The 25,589-nt window shown below is 43.9% G+C and overlaps 1 long non-coding RNA gene across 3 annotated transcripts in view; it reads left to right on the top strand.

Moving 5' to 3' along the window:
• Positions 1 to 24,384, top strand: part of LOC121817124 (uncharacterized) — a 49,156-nt gene extending 24,772 nt beyond the window's left edge. The window contains exons 1-5 of one of the 3 annotated variants that reach the window (XR_009597132.1): positions 9,700 to 9,801; positions 19,383 to 19,471; positions 20,040 to 20,354; positions 20,953 to 21,005; positions 23,605 to 24,384. This is a non-coding gene — a long non-coding RNA (uncharacterized LOC121817124). Of the gene's footprint in view, positions 1 to 9,614; positions 9,802 to 19,382; positions 19,472 to 20,039 lie in introns of those variants that run through there. The other 2 variants (XR_009597134.1, XR_009597133.1) reach the window with 2 other exon arrangements.
• Positions 24,385 to 25,589: the final 1,205 nt, after the last annotated feature.

Genomic DNA, 25,589 nt, shown 5'->3' on the forward strand with positions numbered 1-25,589 from the left:
GAGAAGTGGAAATCATTAGAGTTGGGAATTTTTTGTCTATAAAATTGTTCATGTGTGAGAACAAGAGAGAGTTAGTTACTAACTGTTACACTTTCAAATCTGAATGAGCCAGGCCTTCTTACCAAAATCAATGGAATGGTGCAGTGATCCCCAAATTTGCCCAGTCATGGGACTCAGCTGAAGAGTTTGTGCAGGACACACTGTCCTGGGTCCCTGCCTGGATCTGTCCCTGTCCCTGTAGTGGGTCATGGTGGGCCTAGAAGTTGGTGATTTACAAAGAGCTCCAGGGGTTTTGCCTTGGAAACGAACGGAGATCATTCTGTCATTTTGGGGATTGCATCCAAGTACTGCATTTCGGGCTATTTTGTTGACTTTGATGGCTACTCCATTTCTTCTAAGGGATCCTTGGCCACAGTAGTAGATATAATGGTCATCTCAATTAAATTTGCTCATTCCCATCCATTTTAATTTACTGACTACTGAAATGTCGATGTTCACTCTTGCGATATCCTGTTTCACCATGTCCAAATTATCTTGATTCATGGACCTAACATTCCAGGTTTCTATGCAATATTGTTCTTTACAGCATCAGACTTTACTGTCACCATCAGACACATCTACAACTGGGCATGGTCTCTGATATGGCTCAGCCTCTTGATTCCTTCTGAAGCTATTTCTCTGCTCTTCTCCACTAGCAAACTGGGCACCTACTGACCTGGGGGTTCATTTTGCAGTGTCAAATCTTTTTGCCTTTTCATACTGTTCACGGGGTTCTCAAAGTGAGAATGCTGAAGTATTTAACTCAAATGCAGAGTACACCATGCAAAATGTCAGGTTGGATGAAGCTCAGGCAGAAATCAAGATTGCCAGGAGAAATATCAATAACCTCAGATATGCAGATGACACCAAGCTAACGGCAGAGAGTGAAGAAGAACTCAAGAGCATCTTGATGAAGGTGAAAGAAGAGAATGAAACACCTGGCTTAAAACTCACCATTCAAAAAACGAAGATCATGGCATCTGGTCCCATCACTTCATGGCAAATGGGGAAAAAAATGGAAACAGTGAGAGACTTCAATTTTCTGGGGCTCACAAATCACTGCAGATGGTGACTGCAGCCATGAAATTAAAAGACGCTTGCTCCCTGGAAGAAAAGCTATGACAAACCTAGACAGCATATTAAAGAGAAGAGACATCACTTTGCCAACAAAGGCCTATATAGTCAAAGCTATGGTTTTTCCAGTAGTCATGTATGGATGTGAGAGTTGGACCATAAAGAAGGCTGAGTGCTGAAAAATTGATGCTTGCAAACTGTGGTGCTGGAGAAGATGCTTGAGAGTTCATTGGACAGCAAGGAGATCAATCCAGTCAATCCTAAAAGAAATCAGTCCTGCATATTCATTGGAAGGACTGACGCTGAAGCTGAAGCTCCAGTATTTTGACCAGCTGATGAAAAGAGCTGACCACTTGGAAAAGACCCTGATGCTGGGAAAGATTGAAGGCAGGAGGAGAAGGGGATGATAGAGGATGAGATGGTTGGATGGCATCATTGACTCAAAGGTTGTGAGTTTGAGCAAACTCCGGAAGATTGGGAAGGACAGGGAAACCTGGCATGCTGCAGTCCATGGTGTTGCAGAGTCAGCCACGACTGAGGAACTGAACAACAACTAGATGGTTTTTGATGTTCAGGAAACCAAGGACTAAACTAGGGTGCATTGTGCAGAGTTCCCTAAACTTTCTGGAGAAGGGAGCATTGCTCTTGGAAGAAGGCAATATGCTCAGGGGCTCTAGCCCCCTGAGACAGTTGGATAATCAACCTTAGCACGCCTCTGAGAGGTATGATTAGCCAAAGGCAAACTCTGGCCTCTGGAACTGGAGCAGGATGCCAGAGAACCACTGCTCCAGCCTATGTCTGCCCTTTGGTTGCTGCACTGTTGGAATCTGCGGGATTCCAGGGAAGGAGCTGGGGCAGCAGAGTAAGGCAGGAGGCCTTGGGATGCTTACAGTCTTTGTTAATTGTCACCATATAAGGAAGAAACCCAATCCATCAGAGCTATACTGGGATATCTGGCTGAATAGCAGTGCTGCCTGACCTGCATTCACAGGGCACCAGTGGGGACTTTTTGAGAATATGGAGAGAGTTTGGCATTTGGACTCCCATGCAGGCACCAACATGTACTGGCTATGTGAGGCTGGCCTCAGTTTCCTCATCTGCTAAGGGAGGAGGATGTTGGGTCACCCTCATCAGGTCGTCATGAGGGTCAAACACACAGTGGAGCCTCTGGTGTGGGTACTTTCTTCAGGTCTAAACCTTTGTACAGGGGCTGATTTCTCTCTTCCAATCATGAAATTTAAGAATGGCTCAGATGCCTCCATTTAAATGTTGTTTGGCAGTTTTGTTTTCAAGTCAATAAAGTGTTCTGAAGGAGGATGAGATAGTTAGGGAGTTTGGACATGCACACGCTGCTATACTTAAAATGAATAACCAGCAAGCACCTACTGTACAGCACCTGGTCCTCTGCTCAATGTTATGTGACTGTCTGGATGGGAGGGGAGCTTGGGGAAGAAAGTGTTAGGCAGGTAGAACAGGGAAGAGGAGTCCAAAATGGTGGCTACAGACAGGGAAGGGAAAAGCCCACGAAAATGAAACAAAAGAAGGTCCGAGGACCGGAGTGAGGACCTCAGGTAAAACAAACAACACTCCTGGCTGGCCCAATTTACACAGGACAGGCCCAGCGAGAGATACACATATAAATAGAGGAGCCAGAGCCAGCTCTCTCTCTCTCCCTCAGGCTGGGGCGCTCTTCTCCTCGTGTCTTTAGATCGACGTGCCCTCATGCCTCAAAGATGGATTTTCCTGCTCTCTTCTAAATGAGATAGAGCTGTAATACTGAGCTGTAACACTGATTCGTCTAAGAGCTATAACACGGTCCATTTGAGACCTGAGAGCTATAACACGGTCTATCCAAGACCTGAGAGCTGTGACTGGCTGAGGGGGCTTTAATGCTTGTCACTCCAAATCTTTGTTGTGACGAGACAAAGAATCGAGGCACATACACTCGTGTGATGAAAGGATGCACGTATCTGTATGGCTGAGTCCCTTCTCTGTTCACCTGAACCTATCACAACATTGTTCATCAGTCATACTCCAATAAATCTTTTTTAATTTAAATAAAATGTTCCGAGAGTGCAAACATATTCACAGTCCCTCACTTGCAAAGCCCAAGTCCGAAAGCTCTGAATTCCAAAAGACATCCCATATTTGGTGGGATGATTTGACCTGCATGAGCTCCTTTCTCGACAAACCTTGCTGTGAGTCTCTTCGTGGTTTAATTATGATCATATGGTTGGGCTCCAGAAATACTCGTGTTTCATTTTAGGGAGTTTCTCAAGTTTGCCTAAAGGTATTACATAATGTATGTCATATGCACAGTGTTCCTTTCCTAAAAATCTGGAAAGTCCTGAATTCTGGAATAATCTGATCCCTGGGTGAGTTGTACCGATTTATAACACCTCTGAGGACTTCCCTGGTGCTCCAGTTGTTAAGACCCCATGCTTTCATTGCAGGGAGCCCAGATTTCATCCCCAGTCAGGGAACTAAGATCCTGCAACCACAAGGAGTGGCAGAAAAGGGGGAAGAGAGAGTCAGTTACTACAACTTCTGACACAAAATATGTGGGCTTTCTTCCCCACACCAAACAATTCTCCACCTTTCCAGATACCAACAGGGTATCCTGTAATTCAGCTCCATTCTGACACCAATGACTCAGAATCAGCCTCAGACCAACAGGTTTAAGAGCTCAGTCTCACGAGACTGCTCCCACTTCAACTGGCAGTCACAAGTGACCAGTGCTTCTGTCCATCTTGGCTACCAAGTTAAGGGTTCCCACAACTTCTCTCCCTTTTAAATTTATAGTTTGTTAAAACAACTCACAAAAACTTCAGCAAATACCTTACTTACCATTACTTGTCTATCATAAAGGATATTAAAAAGGATATAAATGAAAAACCACATGAAGATGTACGCAGGACAAGGTCTATCTAAAATAATCCTGGGCACAGGAGTTTCTGTTCCAGTAGAGTTTGGGATACTGTGCCCGCCTGCTGGGGTTCCTGGGCACAAAGCCTGTGTCCCCCATTTCTTGATTACAGGAAACAGGCTTCTTTCAGCCTCCATGACCTGCCCTGAGTTCCAATGGGCAGATTCAAGCAGTTGTTAATTAGGGAGGGAAGGGGATGCGAGATCAAGGAGAAACAAACAGTCCAAAGAAGCCTTGGGGCAAGGTCCTTCTTACCCATCAATGGATACGTGCAACAGTATCTTTGAGATATTTTGCAGATACTGAAACCTCCTCCAGGTGGGAGAAGTTAAGCATGTAGACCCCACAAGCATGCAGACCCCAAACCAGTTAGACCTGAAGGTTGAGGATGCTGACTTCTACTTACCTCACCACTAACCCATCAGAAGAGTGTCCATGAGCTGTTTGCACAATTACTATAAAACTTTCTCACTATCTTCCTCAAATTGGGACAGATGATTCTGAGGGCATTAACATGCTGTGTCCCCCTGGACAAAGAAATAAAACTCTACTTTTCTACTTGACCCAAAGCTCTGTCTCTGAGATATGATTCAGCACTAGTGTAGAGAAATTGAGCTTTCAGAATTATTTGCCAAGGATACACAGAAGAACTGTACAAAAAAGGTCTTGATGACCAAGATAACCTCGATGGTGTGAGGTTATGTCACTCTAGGACACAACAGCCAGACATCCTGGAGTGTGAAGTCAGGGAGCCTTGGGAGCATTACCACCAATAAAGCTAGTGGAAGTGCTGGAACTCCAGCTGAGTTATTTAAAATACAAAAGATGATAGTGTTAAAGTGTTGCACTCAACATGTGCAGCCATAGGACTGGAAAAGGTCAGTTTTCATCCCAATTCCAAAGAAGAGCAGTGCTAAATAATGTTCAAACTGCCAGGCAATTATACTCATTTCCCATGCTAGTAAGGCTATTCTCAAAATCCTTCAAGGTAGCCTTCAGCAGTACTTGAACTGAGAACTTCCAGATGTATAAGCTGAGTTTAGAAAAGGCAGAGGAGCCAGCGATCAAATTGCCAACTTTCATTGGATTATAGAGAAAACAAGGGGATTCCAGAGAAACATCTACTTCTATTTCATTGACTACAGGAAAGCCTTTGACTGTGGATCACAACAAACTGTGGAAAATTCTGAAAGAGATGGGAATACCAGGCCATCTCACCTATCTCCTGAGAAACCTGTATGCAAGTCAAGAAGCAGCAGTTAGAACCTTACATGGAACAACTGACTGGTTCCAAATTGGGAAAGGAGTACATCAAGGCTGTATATTGTCACCCTGTTTATTTAATTTACATGCAGAGTACGCCATGCAAAATGCTGGGCTAGTTGAGTTATAAGCTAGAATCAAGATTGCTGGGAGAAATATCCACAACCTCATATATGCAGATGATACCACTCTAATGGCAGAAAATGAAGAGGAACTAAAAAGAGTCTCTTGATGAGGGTGAAAGAGGAGAGTGAAAAAGCTGGCATGAAACTCAACATTCAAAAAACTAAGATCATGGAATCTGGTCCTTTCATTCATAACAAATAGAAAGGGACAGAGTGAAAGCAGTGACAAATTTTCTCTTCTTGGGCTCCAAAATCAGTGTGGGCAGTGACTGTAGCCATGAAATTAGAAGGTGCTTGCTTCTTGGAAGGAACGCTATGACAGACCTATACAGCATATTAAAAAGCAAAGACCGCTTTGCCAACAAAGGTCAAAGCTATGGTCTTTCCAGTAGTCATGTATGGTTGTGTGAGTTGGAACCATAAAGAAGGCTAAATGCTGAAGAATTGATGCTTTTGAACTGTGGTGCTGGAGAAGACTCTTGAGAGTCTTTGGATTGCCAGGAGATCAAACAAGTCAATCCCAAGGGAAATCAACCCTGAATATTGATTGGAAGGATCGATGCTGAAGTTGAAGGTCCAATACTTTGGCCACCTGATGCGAAGAGCTTGTAAAACACCCTGATGCTGTGAAAGATTGAAGGCAGAAGGAGGTGGCAGAGGGTGAGATGGTTGGATGGCATCACTGATTCAATGAATATGAACTTGGGCAAACTCCAGGAGATGGTGAGGGATAGGGAGGCCTGATGTGCTGCAGATTACGGAGTCACAAAGTCAAACGTGACTTAATGACTGAACAGCAATAAAAGCAACCATCTTTCCAGCATGTGGATGTGCTCCCCAACTCAGAAGCTCCCCCAAGTCCATCATTTAAAGGTTTTGTGGGGATTCCATTTTGTCAGCATTATTGGCCATTGGTGACTGAATTAAATTTCCAGCCACTCTCCTACCAAGAGGTCCAAGGGTGAGGCTGAATGTTCAACCCTCTAGTCACATGGTTAATTCCTCTGGCAACCAGCCCCATCCTGAGATCACAAAGGGTCTACCAAGAGTCACCTCATTAGCTTCAAGTCTGGTAAGACTATGGATAACAATAGGCATTCCTATCACTCAGGAAATTCCAAAGGTTTTAGAAGCTCGGTGTCAGGAGCCAGGGTCAAAAATTGTCTATTTTCTATTCTGTCACATAGGCGTTTCAGAGAAGGGACTGTGAGCTTCTCCCCCCACAACTAAGAATCTTAAAGGTTGCATAATTGTTCTTTTTTAAAAAATCTCTAAAGTCACTCACATTCATGTCCAGAATCTCTTCTACCATAGTCCCTATAGAGTTCTTCTAATTTCTGCTTAGGAGCTTCCAGGGCCAGAGGCCCCACTATTTAAGTCCTAGATATTCATTCTACTGTGAATCACTTATTTTCTTCAAAGGACTTCCAGAATTGCCATCAAATCTGTCTCCTTTATCCCTGCTCAGTGGTCCCTGTTCTGTCTTCCGGAGCCCAGAGAATTGAGAAACTCCTCTTCAGTCAAGTTCTGCTCTCAGGACTGACTTCATAATTTATAGTATCTGGTTCAAAATGAAAATGTGGGAATTTCGTTCAAAAAACACAGTAGAAAAATGCCTTTGTAATGTACTAAAATACAAAATTTTTCCTTTCTTTCACAATCCCAGTTTGTCATGATGGCTTTTACTTGCTATTTAATGTTGTTCTAAGTAAAAAATTAGAATGTTAAATTATCTATGTGAGTTTTGTTCAAGTTTACATTCTGCATTTTCAGTCTTAAATGCAAATGTAAGAACACTGAGCTCATATGTGGAATCTCTGAAATGACACAATTCATATTTCATAGCTCATAGGTGTACTTGATTCTTTACCAGAACAGATGAAACACTGCACAAAATTAACTCAATTGTTTTCACTTCACTTCTCCCCATGACTCACTGTCTTTTATTATTATTATTAATTAGCTGATCATTTAGAACAGTGTTTAGTTCTACAGAATATTGAGCAGAAAGCATAGAGTTCCCATAAAATACCTCTGCCTTCCCTAGTTTTTTTCTATTATTAAAATTTTACATTATATGGTGTATTTGTTACTGAGTCCAAGTTTATTCTGCTTGCCAATAAATTGAGAGATGATTTGTTGGTGCAAAGAATAGCAATTTTATTCAGAAAGCCAGCAGACCAAAAGAGGGTGGACTCATGTCCCAAAGAACCATCTTGCCTGAGTTAGAATTTCTGCTTCTTTCAAACTAAAAGGGGAGGAAGTCAAGTCAAACAGTTACTGGTTCTAGACAGTCTCCAGGAGGGATGTGTTAGTTTCTTCCTTCCTGTAGTCATTCACAGGGTGAGCACAGTTAAAATGTTTCCTGTGAGCTAAACACAAGTATTCTAGCTTAAGGTTTATTATCCAGGAGGCAGGATTCCCAGAGACGGGCCATTATGTATAATTTAAGTTTATAGGCAACATCCCTTCAATGATTAACTTATAATGGAATACAAAGGTTCTTCCCTATTACATATTTGTTAGAACTGATTAGCCAGTATTGATACATTATTATGAACTAAAGTTCATAGCTTGCATTAGGGTTTCCTTCCCTTCATTTCTCCATATGCACACATTCTACCTAAACCCTTTACTTTGGGCTTTACTGATGGCTTAGGAGCTGAGAGAGTCGATTCCTAGGCAAGTTGATAAGAAGCCCAGGGTCCCTGAAGAGGAGAGAGGGGTCTGGGGCTCTTGAGGAGGAGGAAAGGACAAATATCTTTTTTTCTCTACATTCTGAATAATCCTGTTCTCTTAAAATGTATATTATGGGAGTGGGTCTAATAAGATCTTTCTATTGTTAGTTCTAATCCTGTCATCTTAACATGTAAATCGTGGGAGTGGGTCTAATAAGATCTTTACAACCATGAGACATTCTTTTGATTCATTGTAATAACCAATTGAAAACGTATATAACTCTCTTGCTAACACTAGCAAGGGGGGCACTCTCCACCCCCCTTCTGATGTCTGTGTCAGAAGCATTTTCTGTCCCTTTTCACTTTAATAAAATTCTGCTACACAAAAGCTCTTGAGTGATCAAGTCTGGTCCCTGTCCTGAAGCTAAATCTTTTTCTTTGGAGATCACAAACCTGACACCCTTCACTATAAGCTATCAGAAGGACTGAAAGGAAAAGGAGTTATGAGGTGCCCTATTTTTTCCTTTTCTTCTCTGTCACCATTTTCACCTTAACTGATTGGCTAATACAGAGGAATAAAACAAATAAGAAGGAATATGATAAGGTTCCTTGGTTCCTCTTTCTCGAAACATCACCTTACTTTCTGCTTTGGAAGCAAGTTCCGATGGGAAAGGAAAGGGTGACCTCTTGGGCGTGTCAGAGTGCCCTCTTGTCCAGTTGTAGCTAGAGGACACTCACTGTGTACTCTGAGTCTCACTGGACCCTCACACATCATGGTTCATGAGTGTAAGAATGCTATGTGGGAACAGAGTGCAAGGAACAGGGACTTGCTACCTGAAACTGAGTTTGCCTCTTCATGGGTGTTGAGCCAAAACATACAACCAAGCCAAAGTGTGGGATACGGAAGGATTTATTATTTGCAGCAAGTAAAGAGAACACCAAGGATTGCTCCCCTGAACAACAAAATTCGGGACATTTTAAGCTAAGGGTACGTGCGTTTTCATGAAGGAGCCTGGGGTGGTTGACAGAGTTCAAGCTTTAGTTGACTGAAGTCGCAAGCATCAGAAAAGGTGGGCTTGGGTTTAGGGGTGGGGATGGGGGAGGAAGGCAAAATAGCCCCTCGGTGGCTACAGGATTTTCTTTTGAGATTATGAAAATGGTTTGTAACTAGGTAGGAACAGTGATTGCACAACCATGGAAAATGAACTAAATGCCACGTATGGTACACTTTTAATTGGCTGATTTTATATTGCTGTGAGTTCCACCTTAATTTCAAAACAGAAGAAGGAATATTGCAGGATCTTTTCGTGAAAAAAAAACAAAAACAAAACAAAACCTCGGCAACTACTCCAAGCTACTCTGTCAGAACTAGTCATGGCGGTCAGGCCCCTCCCCTGCCCTCCCCTACATCTGATTAATGGGCTGCGAGTCCACAGTCTCTTCCTTAATTACCAACCTCAAAGGTCTCATTGTCCCTCTGCTTCCCTTTTCCTACTTCTATTCTGGAAGGTCCTGGTCCTTTCTGGAAGCCGCCTTTCCCTCAATGAGTAAAACACCTATTTTGGGAACCAGCCCAGAACTTAGGAAAACAACCACCATATACGGAGACGTTCTCCCGTGGAGGCGTTCGGTTCTCCAGCCGAGGAAGGTGGCCCGCCGGCCGGAGTCCCAGCTTTGCGGAAGCGGCACTTCAAAGGTTAGAGGGCTCCTGTCCAGGTTTCCTGGGGTTTGCTGAGGGGCTCAGAAGCCCGTGTCCCTGGCTTTGTCTCCCCCAACGAACTCGAATGTGTAGAATTAGCCATACTCTGGCTTGGTGTTCAAAAGAGGGACGTCTTCCACAAATTGATTCTCAACCAGTTTTCCTGGAGAACTGTGAAGAGGGGGTTATTTTCAACCTCGCCTTGCAATACAAATGGTATGCTGGATGGCGGGGAAGGGTGGAAGGACAGCAAGCCAGTAACTGGGGATTTATCCAGAGAGGGGCCGACTGGAATTGGCGCAGGTAACTCACTGGGTGACAGTGAGCAAGGCCCTGCAAATTTAAATTGAGAAGTTTGCCTTAAACCAGAGAAAAGGAAAGAAATTGTTAGGTCCCAGATCAGATGAGTGTGTGTGGTCAGTAGATGCAGTAATGCATGATGCTGAAACTGATGTGGTCCTTGGGAAGGGTAACACACTTGTGACCTGGGTATCCCCAGGTAGTATCAACTGAAGGGGGCTGGGGTCAATGTAGTCATAAAACATAACACCAATGGCAATTGATTTCAAGACAAGGGGTGTGTGTGTGTGTGTGTGTGTGTGTGTGTGTGTGTGTGTGTGTGTGTTAGTTGCTTAGTCGTGTCTGACTCTTTGCAACCCCAGAGACCACAGCCCATCAGGCCCCTTTGTCCCTGGGATTCTCCAGGCAAGAACACTGGAGTGGGTTGCCATTTCCTTCTCCAAAAGAAACCATAGAAAGAAAGAAAGGACACGCTCAGTCGTGTCCGACTCTTTGCAACCCCGTGGACTGTAGCCTACCAGGCTCCTCTGTCCATGGAATTTTCCAGGCAAGAGTACTGGAGTGGGTTGCCATTGCCTTCTCCCAAGACACGGTAGTGAAATAAAACACTGGAGTCCAGTTGGTCTCGGTTTGAATTGCTGGTTGGATCACCTACCAGTTGTGTGGCCTTACTTTTCTCCATCTATAAAATGGAGTATAAACATATGTATCACAGACATGTGCTCACACACACACACACAGAAAATATCTATTAGAATTATAGAGGTAAGAAATTGTGACTGTAACATGCCTATAACACAGTAGGTTGTTAATAAATAGTGGCTGTTATTCCTCTGGCTTGATCCCCCACCAGCTGTCAAGGTGAATTTTTCCTGGAGGCCAATTATATGTCAGACATCCAGAGGGAGCACCCCTTTCTGAACCTCCAAGTATGTCTTACTGTAGGATCGACAAAGTTAAGGCACCACAACCCCTTCTCCATATACCAAGAGCTAAAAAAATTTAATTTTTATAGTTCTCTCCTAAGCCATGAAATTAAAAGATGCTTGCTCCTTGGAAGAAAAGCTATGACAAACCTAGACAGCATATTAAAAAGCAGAGACATCACTTTGTTGACAAGGTCTGTGTAGTCAAAGCTATGGTTTTTCCAGTAGTCATGTATGGATGTGAGACCTGGACCATAAAAAAGGCTGAGTGCCAAAGACTTGGTGGAGGAAAGTCTCGAGAGTTCCTTGGACAGCAAGGAGATCAAACCTCTCAATCCTAAAGGAAATCCATCCTGAATATTCATTGGAAGGACTGATGCTGAAGGTGGAGCTTCTCTAGTTGCAGACTGTGGGCTCAGTGCTCAGGCTGTCTAGCTGCCCTGCAGCAATCCCCTGGTGGGGCTAGAACCTGCATCCCTTGCTTTGGACAGTGGATCCTTAACCACCTGAACCACCAGAAAGAAAATGAAAGAAAGTGTAGTCACTCAGTCATGTCTGATTTTTTGTGACCCCCTGGACTGTAGCTGGCCAGGCTCCTCTGTCCATGGAAGTCTCCAGGGAAGAATACTGGAGTGGGTTGCTATTTCCTCCTCCAAGGGATCTTCCCAAGACCCCTTGAACCCGGGTCTCCCAAACTGCAGGCGGATTCTTTACCATCTGAGTCACTGATTTCTAAGACCTCTCTCTCTAGCATTCTATGGCTGTATATCTATATTTCATCTTATATTTCCCCATCCATAAAATTATATAGTAGATTTCTAGTGAGAAATCTTTAGACTCATTTGTGTTATTTATCTATCACTGGATAACAAATTACCCCCATTTAGCAGCTTGAAATAATGAATATTTATTGTCTCACACAGTTTCTGAGAGTCAAAATCAGCAAGAGGCTTAGCTGGGGAGGGGAGGGGGCCGTCTGGTTCAGGGTCTCTTGTGTGGCAGCAATCAGGCTGGGGCTGCAGTTGCTGAAAGGCTCAACTGTGCTGGAGAATCCGTTTCCAGGCTCACTCCCGTGTTGTTGGAGAAATGACCCAGCACTTCACTGTGTGAGCCCCCCAAGAGCTGCTCACAGAATGGCAACTGGCTCCCCTCAGCGGGAATGACTCAAAGGAAAGAGAGCCCCAGACCAAGACCACAGCTCTCTACAACCTAGTCTTGGAAGGGACCTGCCGTCACTTCCACCACTTGTTATAGGTCACACAGGGTATCCCTGAGTCAGTGTGGGAGAGGACCATCCAAGGGTGTGAACCCCAGGATGGGAGGCTCATTGAGCGCCATGTGGAGGGTTGGGTCTCATGCCATTCAACAAAATCACGCTCATCCCACACACTCTGATAGTCTGTCTACACCTCCCGTGGACTACTGGCCTATTGGATATCGCATTACCCAGCACACTGGATCTAGCAGGTACCTAAGAAATTTTTACCAAGTGCATAAATGCTTTTCTGCATTCATTAAAAGCATGTGAGAGTTAGAATGTACACAAAGTGCCTGGCTTACTGTTATGTGTTAATGAACTCAAATCTGGCAGCTCACGGCTCACAAGCCAATAATTCAAGAGACAAGCATCAGTAGAAAGGAAAGATGCTTTAATCAAGAAAACTGGCAGTCTGTGGAGAAGGTGAACTCATGCCCAGAGACTAAATCCAAAGATTCTGCCCAGCCATGACAGTTTTTGAAGGGGAGAAAGAGGGAAAAATCTCAGTGACTCAACAAGGTGGGAGGCTGAGTTTTGCTTCTTTTTCCATTGCGTGCAGACTGGCCGACTCTTCAGATGTTATCTTGCCTGCGTGATCTGCCTGCAGGATTGCTAAGGAGGCTCTTGAGGGTAGAGACCTAGTCATTTTTTTAACTGCTTAATTTTTCCTTTTTACTTCTTTTTATCTAGGAAAAGAATTAAGAGATTAGACAAGTCATGGTGTGCATCAAGGGAGCACTAATCAGGAGTTAGGTTAAATTGCCCAGTTATCTCTTCCCTATAATTAGGTTCTTTCAAGGTTAGAGGGAATAGAAAGTGGGAAACAGGAAAGGGACAGAAGAGCTGCTTTCAGATGCACCCTCTGAAGACAGATACCATTGCCATCTCCTCTTCACACAGATGAAATTGAAACTCAAGGTACTTAAGGATACAAGCTGGTAGGTAGTGAAGCTTGGGTCCAACCCCAGGCAGACCTGTCTGATTCAGATGCTCTTACTCTTGCCACAGTTGGATGCTGCATTTTCAAACAATAACCATCTCTCTTTCAGGCCGGAGCTGCGATTCATTTTCAGTCGGCTCAGGGATCTCCTTGTTTCCTACATGCCTTCCCACTACCCTTACTCATTGCCAGTGATGTGCTGATAAATGCTTGCCAGCCATTTCTGTGAGCAAAAAGAAGTCCTTCTTTGTAGTGATTGCTGATTGCCATGGTGTAAATGTTCGTACCATGGGCACTTTTAAACTTTCCACCTGGTGTCATCAAATGCAGAGTTGGGAAGAGAGGCAGACCCGGTGTTGTGAGCTGGGGAAGCCATCTCTAGCACACTACTTCCCCTCCCCAAGTATATGAAGCTTCCAGAAAGAACATAGAATGGTCCCCAAACAATAGAATGGGAAAGACTAGAGATCTCTTCAAGAAAATTAGAGATACCAAGGGAACATTTCATGCAAAGATGGGCACACTTAAGGGCAGAAATGGTATGGACCTAGAAGAGGCTGAAGATATTAAGTAGAGGTGGCAAGAATACACAGAAGAACTATATGAAAAAGATCTTCATGACCCAGATAACCACAATGGTGTGATCACTCACCTAGAGCCAGACATCCTGGAATGAAAAGTCAAGTGGGCCTTAGGAAGCATCACTATGAACAAAGCTAGTGGAGGTGATGGAATTCCAGTTGAGCTAATTCAAATCCTAAAATATGATGCTGTGAAAGTGCTGCACTCAGTATGGCAGCAAATTTGGAAAACTCAGCAAACAGGACTGGAAAAAGTCCATTTTCATTCCAGTCCCAAAGAAAGGCAATGCCAAAGAATGTTCAAACTACCACACAATTGCACTCATCTACACTCTAGCAAAGTAATGGTCAAAATTCTCCAAGTGAGGCTTCAACAATACATGAACTGTGAACTTCCAGATGTTCAATCAGGATTTAGAAAAGGCAGAGGAACCAGAGACCAAATTGCCAACATCTGTTGGATCACAGAAAAAGCAAGAGAGTTCCAGAAAAGCATCTACTTCTGCTTTATTGACTACACCAAGGCCTTTGACTTTGTGGATCACAACAAACTGTGGAAAATTCTTCAAGAGACGGGAATACCAGACCACCTGACCTGCCTCCTGAGAAATCCATATGCTGGCCAAGAAGCAACAGTTAGAACCGGACATGGATCAATCAACTGGTTCCAAATTGGGAAAGGAGTACCTCAAGGCTGTATATTGTCACCCTGCTTATTTCGCTTTTATGCAGAGTACATCATGAGAAATGCTGGGCTGGATGAAGCACAAGCTGGGATCAAGATTGTCAGGAGAAATATCAATAACCTCAGATATGCAGATGACACCACTCTTATAGCAGAAAGTGATGAAGAACTAAAAAGCTTCTTGATGAAAGAGGAGTGAAAATTTGACTTAAAACTCATACCATCAAAAAACTAAGATCATGGCATCCAGTCCCATCACTTCATGGCAAGTAGATGGGAAAACAATGGAAACAGTGAAAGATTTTATTTTCTTGGGCTCCAGAATCACTGCAGATGGTGACTGCAACCATGAAACTAAAAGACACTTGCTCCTTGGAAGAAAAGTTTGACCAACCTAGATAACGTATTAAAAAGCAGAGACATTACTTTGTGACAAACGTCCATCTAGTCAAAGCTGTGGTTTTTCCAGTAGTCATACATGGATGTGAGAGTTGGACCATAAAGAAAGCTGAGTGCCAAAAGAATTGATGCTTTTGAACTGTGGTGTTGGAGAAGACTCTTGAGAGTCCCTTCAATTGAAAGGAGATCCAACCAGTCCATCCTAAAGGAAATCAACCCTGAATATTCATTGGAAGAACTGATGCTGAAGCTCCAAAACTTTGGCCACCTGATGTGAAGAACTGAATTGTTGGAAAAGAGCCTGATGCTGGGAAAGATTGAAGGTGGGAGGAGAAGGGGATGACAGAGGATGAGATGGTTGGATGGCACCATCGACTCAATGGACATGAATTTGAGCAAGCTTTGGGAATTGGTGATGGACAGGGAGGCCTGTCGTGCTGCAGTCCATGGGGTCACAAAGAGTCAGACACGACTGAGCGACTGAACTGAACTGAACTTAACAACCCCATTTGGAATGTGTGAAATGTTTCTGCCTTTCTTGTTCCTACTCTGCCTCTTCCTGTGTGAGCCACCTGGCCTGTGGATGTACACATGGCATTTGGAGTTTATGGTCAACCTGGCTCTGGATTTGCTTTCCCATGAGTCTAATCCATCCCTGCAGTTCTACCCCAGGGCTTGTGAATGTGCAGTCTGGAGACCTAGAACTATGCCTTGACCTGTCTCAGAATGGGTTTGAGATAAAACCTCCGATGTCCTAGCTATACCACCCCTCCCCACCTGCACTGGTTCCTCTTATACTGCAGCTTCTTCAAGGTCACTGGGAGCAGCTGGAATTCTGCCAAGAAGCCCAGCACCAAAACTTCTTCTGTGGGCAGTTGGGGAGCATTTGTTATTGAACATTCTAGTGTGGGGGCAGTCAAGAGCACACACATGCAAAGCCCAGAAGACCGTCCAGAGCCCATGGGCTTCATGTTGGCTTTGAGTCCCATCTTGAAACCCATCATATCCACAGAGGCGTGAATGTGAGGGGTCAGGAACAGCTCTTTCACTGTTCAGCTCACCTGACTCTAGCTCCTTAATGCGCACGAATCTCTCCATGATGTTCTAGGAATGAGGCCACCAGGTCACCCTATTGCAGACACCAGAGAACTGAACCCACCTCTTCTTTCTCTTTGCTCACTCTGCTCCCTACCCAGCACCCGGGCTCCTTGAATCTCTGACCAGTCTCCATGCCATCTGGTTCCAGTTTCAAGGGAAATGAACTTCTAAGAGATGCTGAAAGAGTATCAGAAAGAAACACAAGCTTTGCATAATTCACAGTGGAAGAGTCCATGGCAGCCTATCCTGGGGTCACATTCCTGAGTGCCCCAGCTTGGCACACAGCAGGTCTCAGGAAGAGGGTTCAGCGGAGTGGGGATACATCCTGGGGCACATGTCTGCTACTTACAGTGTGGGCAGATTTTCTGGTTTCCTGGCCAAGAATATCTCTTTCTGAAATTCAGTAAAGGGATCATGAAACTCAACTTGAAGACAGCCTGATTTTCTCCTTCAGGAAAACTCTGAATCATTTTGCCTCTTGAGTTTCCATTTTCTATTTTTTTTTTTCCCTTGGTACTTTTCTTCCCCTTCTAGGTTTCACAAGAAGAACTTCTGTCTGAGAAACTCTGAAAAGGAAACAGAAGCTATTGACTTGAAGATAAAGCCTCGTGGAAGCCCTTTGACGTTCTAATTTAGGAAACCTTGCACTGTTGGTGTTCTCAGTTTCTGAAAGCTCCATTGTAAGGAAGACCTCTATGGAACCTTGGAATAAGTCAGCTTCCTGAAATTCCCCTGTAACTGACCTCAGCTTTTTTGCTCCTTCAAGACCGTATAGCCCACTCAAGCACCTTATTATCTTAGAGAGGATAGCTGTTGTTCTCCTCGTTTGAGTTTTTGTGTAAAACTCTCAGAGACGGGAAGTGAATACCAACACAGTAAGCATCCCAGGGCACCCAGAAGCAGTGTTTTGGAAACTAAACAAATGTGGCCCGAAGTATTGTAGTCTAGACTTTGACAGACTGGATCCAGGACACCACAGGGTTCTTCTGTGGCCGGGGTTATGGAGCTGCAGGGCACCTCCCCATTGAAGACAATGGTCTTCAAATAGGGCTACACACGCCCCTCGGGGCACAGGAAGACTCACCCACGGGATACTGAGACACGTCTCATTTATGGGAATGACGCTCCAGACCCTCCATTTCTGGTTGACTTTTTCCTGAAGTGCATCTGCCCCAGAACCCGGTGTGCGGTCCAAGAAGCAGGCAGCATCCTCCTCTCTCCTCCTGCCTTCTCCCACCTCACGGGGCAGGCAGACCTCTCGCCCCTTTTCTGCAGTAAATTCCTTGTGTCAATGAAAAATCATTGCCTGCCGCATCAGTAAACATAGGATGTTGCAGCCATCAAGTGGTCACTTTACGGTCGCCCCCACAGTGAGCCCAGAGGAAACTCGGGGTGGAAACAGGATGCCTCCTCATCTCACAGTCAGTCATTGCAGCCACCGCCTCCCAACGCTGTCCCCTGAGGAGACTCAGGATGAGAAAGCACAGGGTACTGGCCCCAGATAGCCTAGGAGCAGGTCAAAGGAATGATTTCAGTGAGCCCAGATTCTTGCATCTTCCCTCATACTGCAATGTGCTAAACTCCTTAATTTGTGATATCCGGTTTTCTTTAATGAACAATAATCTTTTGAGATTCCAACCACCTGGTTTTTTTGCAAGAATTCCTGTGTATCCTGGCTCTTCCTTTACGTCTTCCGAGTGGTCTCTCAGAGCTATCTGAGGGCTAACCAGACTAGGCTAACATCCTCAGTTTTCTCTGCCAAATAAAGCAGAATGCTCAATTTTTAGATTGTGCTTTTTTTTTTTCCAGGTGACCCTTGGGTTGTAAAAACCTCAGAGTGCTAAACAAAGAGATGGATAGAAATGCACATATCTAAATGCCCTTTTTGTTAGAGTTTAGGCAGGAGATGGATGGGCCCTGTGCTGAGCAGCTGGAGTTTGACCCCTATAGGGGAGCAGGAGTGAGGAGGAGCAGAGCTCTGCCCAGGAAAGAGATAAAGAGACCACATATTCCTCATTCTTAAGGTCAAGGAGGTCTCCCTGAATACACATGCACAGAAAACCTCCTAAAGATAAAAAATTAGGAGGGGACGCCACCCCATAGTAAGTTATGTCAACCTACCCATAAGTCTGTTTGCTAGAATCCATCTTGGCTAAGAGATGCGCACACATACAGGGAAGGGTCCTGAGACACACCAAATAGACCTCAGAACTGACAAGGCAAGCTGACTGGCTAAAGGAAATCTGCAAGAAATGCCCCATGTAAGTGACTTAAACCACCACGAGTGGGAAACTCTCTGAGTCCGCCCATGTGAGTCTACTCACACATACTCTTTTCCCTCCTAATAAGCACTTTACTTGCTTCACTATTTTCTGTCTCTTTGTGGAAATTCATTTCTACAAAGCCCCCGGACCAGAGCCTTGTCACTGCCCACTGGCTAGTGGCTAGGTTTTAGCACTCTTGTTAGGGGAAGCACACTGACTGTAACCACCCACCCTGGCCAGACACTATAGTAACCATTTGCATGAGTTATTTGATGACAGGAGGTCCTAGTAAGGAACATGGAAGTAACAAGCCACCACCAATTGGAAGAATTTGGGAAAGGTCAAAAGCACTTGCTGCATGTCCTACCACCTCCCAGACTCTTCCTCGCTGGAATCCATCTTGGCCCAGCAATGTGTGCACCACCAGGAAGTACCTTAAGTCAGAATGATTGGCCAGAGACAACCCGGAAACTAATCCCATCACCATAAAACCTGAGACTGTCAGCCACGTGGCAGAGCAGACCTTCTGGTTTCCCTTAACCTCCTGCTCTCTGCCTGGGCATCCCTTCCCAGTAAAGTCTCTTGCTTAGTCAGCATGTGTGTCTTCTCAGATAATTCATTTCTGAGTGTTAGACTGAAGAAGAAAAGTTAGAATTTTACATAACCTCCTGCTCCTTGTACCTCTGTAATTCAACTTGCTTCTTGCAAAGTCTGGATCACATAGGTCTCAGAAAGTGAGGGTCACAATACTAGGAACTGGAACTTATCTCACTCACCCTTGTCCTGCTCTTTGCAATCACCCAGCCCCTGCAAACCCACAAACCTGCTTAATCATGTCAGTCCATGTATGAAAACTCTGTAACCCCTTTGTTCGGGGCCCAGAGCTTGAATGAAGTGTTAACTCCTCTGGGCCCACTGGCATAATAAACTCGAGTTCTCCAATTCTCCAAGTACGGTGCTTGGTTTCTCGAGTACTGATTTCTGCAACATTTCTGGAGGCCCCAGTGAGATTCCAATCACACCAGCCCCTTGACCTACTGGACTGGTGGCTCGGCTGGGGTGGAGCACAGGAACCCTGAGATGAACGAGGAGGCGCGCCACCTGATGGTATTCCGGGTTCTCTTTAGGACAGGTGTTCTGACTCTTGGGATAGCCGAGCCCTGACTGGACTCATTGGAGGGATGGACCAACTCACCAGAAATGGCCACAGGATCAGGTAAGGCCCCAGGGCCATTCCCCAGTCAGGTCCTACTCCAACGGGTACAAAAGGAGACTGATCACCTCCTTGGAGCTCCCAGGAAGGCAGCATCAGATAGGGAGAACTGGGGACTCAGGAGAAGGGAGGCATTGTGACTGATAACCTCCTTAGAGCTCCCAGGAAGGGAGCAACAGTTAAGGAAACCTGGGGACTCAGGAGAAGGGAGGCATTGTGATAGCCTCTGGATTATGGTGAGTGAGTGAGTGCTGATTGAACAGAGTGAGAGAAATTTTTCTTTTTGGAAACTGCAAAACCAATTCTTTTTGCATATGCAATTAAAAACAACTAGCTTGTTAAAAGGCTTGCCTAGGAAAAAGCTTGAAGTTAACCCTTTCCATGTCCTTGAAATACACATCCAACTTTGCCTGAGACCTCAGCCTTAGGCAAATTAGAACTTCAAGCAAAGGGAAAAAAAAGTGGGTGTCAAAGAGATATTTTAAATCTCAAACAGAAAACTATGAGATCTCTCTCTGTCTGGATTTATGTATGTCTCAGTGTATGTCTTTTTTTTTTTTTTTCCTGATAGTGTTGTTCAAGTTGTAAAGGAGTTCTAATTTAATTGGCCTGTGGCACCCCGCTCCAGTACTCTTGCTTGGAAAATCCCATGGACAGAGGAGCCTGGTGGGCTACAGTCCATAGGGTCGCTAAGAGTCGGACACGACTGAACAACTTCACTTTCACTTTTCACTTTCATGCATTGGAGAAGGAAATGGCAACCCACTCCAGTGTTCTTGCCTGGAGAATCCCAGGGATGGTTGGGAGCCTGGTGGGCTGCTGTCTATGGGGTTGCACAGAGTCAGACACGACTGAAGCGACTTAGCAGCAGCAGCAGCAAAGAAAAGTAAGCACTTACAAATCAAACAAGTTTAAATACAAGAAAAATTAACTTAAATAAATTTCAGATTCATGTGAACTGGGAAATATTCAATATTAAATATCTAGTATTAATGTTTATTTGTTAATCTAATAAGAAAATAGGATGTATGTTTTTAATAAAGATATAAAAATAAAATTATATTTTATAAAGGGAAAAGAAAGTAGGTCTGATTTATAGGTGGCTGTTACAGAAAGTGATTAAAAAGTTTGTGGAAAGTGGACCCTGAAAAAAAAGTTTTGTGCACTGTTAGGACTAACTAAGTTTAAAATAAATTTAATTAAGTTCACCTAAATGAGTTTAAAGTAAGCTGGTGCAAAACTTGAATTCGGCCTTTCTCTCTGTCAAGAGAACATACTTTCTTCAGATGTTGAACTGCTTTTAATAATAGATTTAAATTTCTTTACTTCTTAATTGATCTGTTCTGTACTTGCCTTTGAAATCTTTTGTTACCATTAGCTAAGTAAATAACTATCATTTCACAGTGACTTACATGATCCTACCTGACTGTTATAAATCCTTTTGATATTTATTGACAAAACTTTCTAAATAACTTGACTTCTAGCTAACTTCAGGATGCTTCAGAGGGCCCCTGAGACATCCCAAAGAATTATTAAGGTACCTGGGTTCATTGGACATGTTAAATTACGTGAGAAGTACTGTTGAAGGGGTGATAATTCTTTTCAGGTTATACTGTATGATTGATGTTGCTAATATAGATATCTTAAAATTATGTGAAATTCATATAGATCTGATATGCCCTGATAAAACTTGGTAATTATAATTCTAGTTATCATAATAAAGTGTTATGACCAGGTTTCTTTGTCACCTGCGGTGGAATCAGATTTTAAACATTCCTTCTCTGGTTTCACTCTCGTGCCTTTAGTATACTGCTGGTCCTTCAAGATTGATGGAAAAGACTTTCTAAGATTAAGCAGATAAACAAACTCTGTTATTGATAAATAGTAAGCTGGTACCAGACTGCAATTTCATCTTCTCTCTATCTAGAGAACAAAGTTTTCTTAGACTACAGCTTTAGATACAAGATTATGAATTTCTTTGCCTTTAACTGATTTATATTTGTTTTTAAAATCTTTTTGTTACTTTGCTAAAGTAAATAAACATTATTTAAGATTATGGTACATGTAGGCAAAGCTCATTCTGCTTCTACAAAAAGAATAACCCCTCATGGTTAGACTTTTGCTATCTTGATATCTTTAAAACATGGCAATAGTCTGCTCCTAAGTCAGGAAATTAAAAATGGATAAACAACAGCTAAAAATCAAAGAGTCAGGGCTATGGAAAATCCAAGATGGCCACTTGGCTTTTCCTGGCTCCCTGAAAGACCTCATTTTTATTTGATGGGTTAAAGCTTCCCCTGGCTACAGTGTTAATCCCCTCACAATGAGTTCTCCAAAAAAAGAAAAAATTATGTTTCACTGAATACTAAGTCCTAATTTTGTTAATTAAGGTCTGTGCTTAAGACTCACTTCTGATATAGTTCCTTGTTATGTTATATTGCTAAAAAGTTTAATTAAGTTATTAAAATGGACACTCTAAGATTGTTTCTAAAGCTCATCTCAGTAACCAATCTTTGGATAAAAGTTAGATGCTCCATGATATACAACCAGGAGATTAACACTTGGCTATAATCATTTAACTGACTCAGATGGCCTGGGGTATACCGGGCTATACCCAGTGAAAGTTCTTGACTTAAATTCTTGCTTGTGACCTTACTAATAACTGCTAGCTATATTATTTTCTATGTAGCCTGCTTCAGAAGATTATTTCTTATGTTACCAAACGTGTGACTGAGCCCATGATAAAATGCTGATATGCAGTTCCATATGAGATCAATAATTGTAATAATGTAACTCTAGATATGGGAAGAAGCAACAAGAGGAAATATGTTCCTGGACCAAGAGGCTAGTAAGACATGTATGGTCCAGAGACTTTTGCTACTTACAAGGCCTGGCCTAGTGACAACACATTGGAGTGGCCTGTCAATGGAATCTTTGTTAGACCTGGGGAATAAGCCTTCCTAGCACCGTGGGACACAATGACCATGAAATGCCCCCAAAACATGGTCAAATAAGTGGCTATGAAGGGACTCTGCTGACTGGAAGTTGGCCCTTGCCAGCTGCCTCTGCAAAGATTAAATCATGACCACTACAAGATGCTGACCTTCAGCACTCCCTTGCAAGGAATTCAGGGTGGAGACAAAAAATAAGGCACTCTACACTCTGGGAAAAACCCAGAAAACAGGCCTTCACATAGTCAGATGTTTTCAGGTAAAGATTTTCATGAGTCCAAATTCTTGCATCTGCTCATACCTAGAGAAGCACTAATGTCACAAATCCGTGTCTACTGGCTAGCCCCACAACAGCTTTCCTGCTTCTATTAATCTTCGGGCCATATATCTTTAACTTTCTTGTCAAGTTTGTTTCTCCAAGCAGTAGTATGACAAGAATTTCCCTCGGCCAATACCCAGACAGTGATGGAACAAGCTGCCTTATTCTGTGGACTCTCGTCTCCCTCTGTAAATGCACCCCAAGGTCCTTAGGCTATTCTCCCCTTGAGATCTCATATGGGAGACCACCCCCAGTAATTGAAGAGCTCAAGGGAGACCACCAACAACTAGCTGACCTGGAATTGTCCCAACACCTCCAGGCCCTGGGAGAAGTCTTCCACCATATTGCCCAATAAACCTTAGAGAGGACACCTATTCCTTTGGGCAATTGGGTTCATCCCTATCAGCCAGGAAATGAGGTATGGGTTAAAGATTAGGAAAAAAAAAATTTCAGCCAGTATGGACAGGTCCTCATATAGTTGTCCTGGCAACCCCTACTGCTGTTAGAGTTACAGGCATCATCCCTTGAATCCACCACACCAGAGTCAAGAAAGCAGCTACTTTCTGTGATGAGGACACCTGGAAAGCAGTTCAGAACCCCAAAAACCTCCTCAAGGTCTGATTCCAAAGACAACGGCCCTTAACAAAGGATGCTGAGCCCTGCTCTAGTCAGTTCGGAAGCTGGCTAGTCAACACACAGCAGAAGCTTGAGGATTCTTCAGCCTTGCTCCAGTCACACTCCAGCAGCTGGCTGGTCAATGCACGGCAGAAGCTTGAGGAATCTGGCTATCAAAATATAGATGGATTTTCATTGTCCACCCTGGCCTCTAACCCTAATTGGTATTATTGCTGTGCTCTTCATTACAGGGCCAACTAGACTCCCCGGCTGAGGTGGTTTCACAGAATAGGAGAGGGCTAGACCTACTGATGGCTGGAAAGGGAGGACTCTGCCTTTTCTTGAACGAAGAATGCTGCTTTTATGTAAACCAATCAGGAGTAGTCAGGGACATAGCCCAACAGCTAAGGGAACGAATCATGAAGACGAGGGAGGAACTGGCTAATTCCTGGGGTAGCTGGAACAATATCTGGAGCTGGCATCATGACTTCTCCCTTTAACCGGTCCTCTCTTCATGTTCTTTGCAACGCTCTTGTTTGGCCCTTGTATTCTCTATGCTATTACCCAGGTCATAACCTCTCGAACTGAATCCATAAAGCTACAAATGATAATAGCTCAAATATAGCCCCCTAAGCAATGGAGAGCTCTGAATGTCCTACCAAAACATGATATGATGCTTTCTACAATGAGTGATAGAAGCATCAAGAAAGGGGAAATGAAGAGGAAAAGTTAAAATTTTACATAACCTCCTGCTCCTTCTGCCTCTGTGACTTGACTTGCTCCCTGCTAAGTCTGGATCACGTAGGTCTCAGAAAGTGGGGACTCAACAATACTAGGAACTGGAGCTTATCTCACTCACCCTTGTCCTACTCTTTGCAATTGCCCCGCCCCTGCAAACCTGCAAACGTGCTTAATCATGCTTGTCCATGCTTGTCCATGTATAAAAACGCTGTAACCCCTTTGTTCGGGGCTCAGAACTTGGAGTGTTAGCTCCTCTGGGCCCGCTGGCATAATAAACCTGAGTTCTCCAAGTTTCTGAGTGTGGTGCTTGGTTTCTTGAGCACTGGTTTCTGCAACAAGACAAGTGCCTCCTTTCAGGCCCTGAAAGGGGTCCCCCTTCTTGCGTCACTCTCACTGCCAGTGTTGTAGCCACCCGTTCCAGGAAACAAACTCACTCAGAAGGACAATGCAGATAGTGGAGTGCAGTTTATCACACCTGCGGGCCCAAGGCAGAGTCTCCTCTTAGCCAAGGACCCCGACCAGTTTTTGTGAAAACCTTATACACCCTAAGTGTACACGCCCAAACCCACCTCCCCAAATTCCCTGAAACTAGTCTGAACAAAGGAAAAGAAAGATACAATCAAAGTTAACCCATGATTCATATGCCTTAAGCCTGGGTAGTTAACAGGGGACAATTATCAGTAGGCCTGTGGTCATACCCCAATAAGCATAATAGAATTTATGATTCTATTTGGTTACACAGATAATTAGGGTATTCTTTTAGGCAATGGAGAGTCTAGGCATGAGCCCTGGGGTTCTTCCATCCGGGGGGCCTGGTTTTCCAGTTGGTATGTTGTTTCCATAGATACTGGGCATATAGCTCAAAGTCCACAGTCCGGCCCAAGATGGAGTCCTGCTTTCAAGATGGAGCCTGTTCTGTCTGTTTCCTCCTTCACCATAGCCTGACTTAAGTCTCTAGCCAGGGAACTGAAATCCGGCTGCAAGCCACTGCAGGTTGAGGCCACCTGAGATCAAGAGGATTTCTATCCCTCCAACTAAATTGAAGGATCTAATTGTCCTGATGTGCAGGAGTTAGTCACTCAGTCATGTCCAACTCTTTGTGACCCACTGGACTGTAGCTCACCTGGTTCCTCTGTCCGTGGAATTCTCCAGGCAAGAATATTGGTGTGGGTTGCCATTCCCTTCTCCAGGGGATCTTTCCAATCCAGGGATTGAACCCACATTGCAGGCAGATTCTTTACCGTCTAAACCACCAAGGAAGCCCAGTTTTCCTGATAGACTATCAAAAATCATTTTTGATAAGAGATGACTGTGACTTTTGGCATAGAACTTGGAAGACAAACTGTTAAAAAACAAAAATTCGGCCAAGTAAATTGACTGTCTTTGGCTTTATTCAATGATTCAGAGATCAGGAAGCATCTTCTCTGGCAAGCAGAAAGGTGCTTCAGGAGCTTTGAAACAAAATGAAGCTTTTGCACAGAAGGAGGGTGGGGCA

The sequence above is a fragment of the Ovis aries genome, chromosome 18 (assembly GCF_016772045.2).
Source record: "Ovis aries strain OAR_USU_Benz2616 breed Rambouillet chromosome 18, ARS-UI_Ramb_v3.0, whole genome shotgun sequence".
NCBI lineage: Eukaryota > Metazoa > Chordata > Mammalia > Artiodactyla > Bovidae > Ovis > Ovis aries.